This window comes from Arachis ipaensis, chromosome B07 (genome assembly GCF_000816755.2).
Source record: "Arachis ipaensis cultivar K30076 chromosome B07, Araip1.1, whole genome shotgun sequence".
NCBI lineage: Eukaryota > Viridiplantae > Streptophyta > Magnoliopsida > Fabales > Fabaceae > Arachis > Arachis ipaensis.
The window spans coordinates 41403264-41408010 of record NC_029791.2 but is presented as its reverse complement, the minus strand read 5'-3'; positions in this window follow the sequence as shown (position 1 = coordinate 41408010).

The window sequence follows — 4747 nt, the reverse complement described above, 5'->3', positions numbered from 1 at the left end:
TTCTATGAAAAATACTTCAAGCAAGTTTGAAAGACAATTTCTCAATTCAATCAATGGCATGCCCTAAAAGGGATTTCATGAAAATTTCTTGTTGTTTTACCAAACTTATTTAATCTAACATGCAATATGCAAATATTTACTACCCTAATACTATAAGCATTCAAGAGATATTTACAAACAAACCAAAGCAAACAAAGTGCAAATAAGACAAAAATTGCAAAAATTGAAGAAAAAGAACAAAAAAAATATTGCAAAGTGTCCAAGAAGAGAAATTTTTACCCCCCTTGAAGTTGGTGATCCTCCCCTACACTTAAATAATGCACGGTCCTCCGTGCTTGCACATGATCCATGGGTGAAGAACTATGAGGCTCCACCTTCAGCTGGTGGGCTCCGGGGGTTCCGGTTGCTTTGTAAACAAATAAATAACAATTGAGGAAAAGTAAGTTGTGTGGTATGATAGAAGACAATGTGTAGTATTCTAAGTGTGCACGATTTAGAACACCCACATCGGCGGGGTAAAAACAACAACCATCTATTCAAAAGAAATAGCACATGTTCCTCAATGAAGTAGCCTAAGTTGTAAGTAAAGAATAAGTAAACTTAAGGCACAAGCAGCCTTAGGTAGCCACAAAAGTGAATTGAGTATTTGATATTGGTTATTGAAATTGTGCATGTGAAAGCGCAACATTGATATAAAATAGCACAATAAGCAATAACCAATCCCATAATGAACGAAAACTTCTTATTCATCATGAAGCATAATAAAAAGGTCACATGGAGAGATACTTGTTACAAAAAGTGCTCAGCTTGATAGGAATCAAGTTAAGTCACTCAAACAAATGCAAAGCATTAATAAGGAACAAGTACCTGACATGTGATGAATTTGATATGCAAATCATGATGAACAAGTAATTTCAACTCCAATCACTTAATCCAATGCACGTATATAATTTATCCTAGTGGTATAATCAAAATATAAGTAGCCAAACCCACTAGGTACTTGGTAAGTTAAGGCAAAGTATAAGGGCATTGGTGTAAGTTTCAAGCAAGAAGCAACCCTATCAAAATTAAGCAACACTTGCAATTTATTCACTTAACAAGCAAGTAAAGAAAAACTAATAAAATTACTAAAATGAAAATGAAAAGCAAACAAAACAAACATGAACAAGCATAAAATAGGGTGAAAGGGGGAGAAGAGAGAGGAAGAGAGAAGAAGAGAAGAAGTAGATGGAAGAGAGGAAGAGAAAAGAAGCATAATAGTGAGAAAACAGAGGCGTGCGCACGCACAGAGACATACGCGTACGCACACTATGAGGAAAAAGAAAGGTGCGCTCGCACACTCTATGCGAGCGCTCCTAGCAGAAGAGGGATTAAGAAGTGTGCGTGCACACAAGGATGTGCGCACGCGCAATAGACTTTTTTTTGTGTGTGTAGGATCATGTGTGCGTGCGCACATAGGTCCGTGCGCCCGTACAGGAACAAAAAAGGGTGGGGTTCATACGCACAGGCTGTGCCAACGCTCCCACCAGAGGGGATGCAAGTTGGCGTGTGGACGCACACGTCTGTGCGGCCGCACAAAGAGCACCAAAGGAGGACGCGTGCGTACGCACATAGCAGTGAGCACGCACAGGTCTCAAAGTAGAGGGAGATGCGCACGCACAGATTGTGTGAGTGCTCCCAACAGAGGGCATTTCAAGGGGTGTGCGGACGCATAGCCTTGTGCGCCCGCACAGTTGGCGATAAATGCAGTTTTGTGCGCGCGCACAGAGGCCCTGTTTCACAAAATTTTTTTTCTTCTCAAATTAAGGTACTTACCCTTAGCATATCAACACATCAACACCAAAATATCCAAAACTTCACAAAATCATGATCCATACCAAAACCAACCTACTAAATTCAAAATTAAACTAATCCTAAGCAAACCAAAATAAGCAAAAATGCAATAAACCAAAATCATATACAAGAGAAAGGGTAAGAACAATGTTACCATGGTGGGGTGTTGGTGCACGAAATTATGATTCACACTTTTCACAATTCCGCGCAACTAACCAGCAAGTGCACTGGGTCGTCCAAGTAATACCTTACGTGAGTAAGGGTCGATCCCACGGAGATTGTCGGCTTGAAGCAAGCTATAGTTATTTTGTAATTCTTAGTTAGGAAATTAATAATAAAAATGGTTGGGTTTATGAAGAATAATTAACATAAAATAAATAATACTTGTTATGCAGTAATGGAGAACCGGTTGAGGTTTTGGAGATGCTCTGTCTTCTGAATCTCTGCTTTCCTACTGTCTTCTTCTTCACGCACGCAGGTCTCCTTCCATGGCAAGCTATATGTTGGTGGATCACCATTGTCAATGGCTACCATCCATCCTCTCAGTGAAAATGGTCCAAATGCGCTGTCACCGCACGGCTAATCATCTGTCGATTCTCACTCATGTTAGAATAGAATCCATTGATTCTTTTGCGTCTGTCACTACGCCCAACACTCGCGAGTTTGAAGCTCGTCACAGTCATCCCTTCTCAGATCCTACTCGGAATACCACAGACAAAGTTTAGACTTCCCGGATCTCAGGAATGGCCGCCAATAATTCTAGCCTATACCATGAAGACTCTGATCGTGAACCAGGAGGCTAAGTGATACACACTCAAGCTAGTGCAGATAGAACGGAGGTGGTTGTCAGGCACGCGTTCATAGGTGAGAATGATGATGAGTGTCATGGATCATCACATTCATCAGGGTGAAGTGTGAGTGAATATCTTAGAATAGAAACAAGCGTGATTGAATGAAAAACAGTAGTAATTGCATTAATTCATCGAAACACAGCAGAGCTCCTCTCCCCCAACCATAGGGTTTAGAGACTCATGCCATCAGAAATACAATATGAAGTGAAAAAATGTCATGAGGTACAAAATAAATCTCTAAAAGTAGTTTTTATACTAAAGTAATAACCTAGGTTTACAGAAAATGGGTAAACTAAGATAGATAGTGCAGAAATCCACTTCCCGGGCCAATTAGTGTGTGCTTGGGCTGAGCATTGAAGCTTACATGTGTAGAGACTTTTCTTGGAGTTAAACGCCAAGTTGCTACCTGTTTTTGGCGTTTAACTCCAGTTTTTATGCCAGTTCTGGCATTTAACGCCAGAATAGGGTAAAGACTTGGCGTTAAATGCCAATTTGTATCATCAAAACTTGGGAAAAGTATAGACTATTATATATTGATGGAAAGCCCTGGATGTCTAATTTCCAACGCAATTGATAGCGCACCAATTGGGCTTCTATAAATCCAGAAAAACTATTTCGAGTGCAGAGAGGTCAGAATCCAACAGCATCTGCAGTCCTTTTTCAGCCTCTGAATCAGATTTTTGCTCAGGTCCCTCAATTTCAGCCAGAAAATACCTGAAATCACAGAAAAATACACAAACTCATAGTAAAGTCCAGAAATGTGAATTTTTCATAAAAACTAACTAAATCATACTAAAAACTACCTAAAAACAATGCCAAAATGCGTATAAATTATCCGCTCATCACAACACCAAACTTAAATTGTTGCTTGTCCCCAAGCAACTAAAAATCAAATAGGATAAAAAGAAGAGAATATACTATAAATTCCAAAATATCAATGAAACTTAGCTCCAATTAGATGAGCGGGACTAGTAGCTTTTTGCCTCTGAACAGTTTTGGCATCTCACTTTATCTTTTGAAGTTCAGAATGCTTGGTATCTATAGGAACTCAGAATCCAGATAGTGTTATTGATTCTCCTAGTTCAGTATGTTGATTCTTGAACACAGATACTTTATGAGTCTTAGCCGTGGCCCTAAGCACTTTGTTTTCCAGTATTACCATCGGATACATAAATGCCACAGACACATAACTGGGTGAACCTTTTCAGATTGTGACTCAGCTTTGCTAGAGTCCCCAATTAGAGGTGTCCAGGGTTCTTAAGCACACTCTTTTTGCTTTGGATCACGACTTTAACCGCTCAGTCTCAAGCTTTTCACTTGACACCTTCACGCCACAAGCACATGGTTAGGGACAGCTTGGTTTAGCCGCTTAGGCCAGGATTTTATTCCTGTGGGTCCTCCTATCCACTGATGCTCAAAGCCTTGGATCCTTTTTACCCTTGCCTTTTGGTTTAAAGGGTTACTGGCTTTTTGCTCTTGCCTTTTGGTTTAAAGAGCTCTTGGCTTTTTCTGCTTGCTTTTTTTTATATATTTTTTTCTTTTTTTTTTTGCCATTTTTTTTGCAAGCCTTTGATTTTCACTGATTTTTCTTGCTTCAAGAATAAATTTTATGATTTTTCAGATTATCAAATAACATTTCTCCTTTTTCATCATTCTTTCAAGAGCCAACAATTTTAACATTCATAAACAACAAATTCAAAAGACATATGTAATGTTCAAGCATTCATTCAGAGAAACAAAAAGTATTGTCACCACATCAAAATAATTAAACTAATTTTAAAGATGAATTCAAAATCATGTACTTCTTGTTCTTTTGTGATTAAAAATATTTTTCATTTAAGAAAGGTGATGGATTCATATGACATTCATAGCTTTAAGGTATAGACACTAGACACTAATGATCATGTAAGAAAGACACAAACATAAATAAACATAAAGCATAGAGAACAAAAATAGAAAAAATAAATAGACAAGGAGATTAAGGAACGGGTCCACCTTAGTAAGGGTGGCGTCTTCTTCCTCTTGAAGAACCAATGGTGCTCTTGAGCTCCTCTATGTCTCTT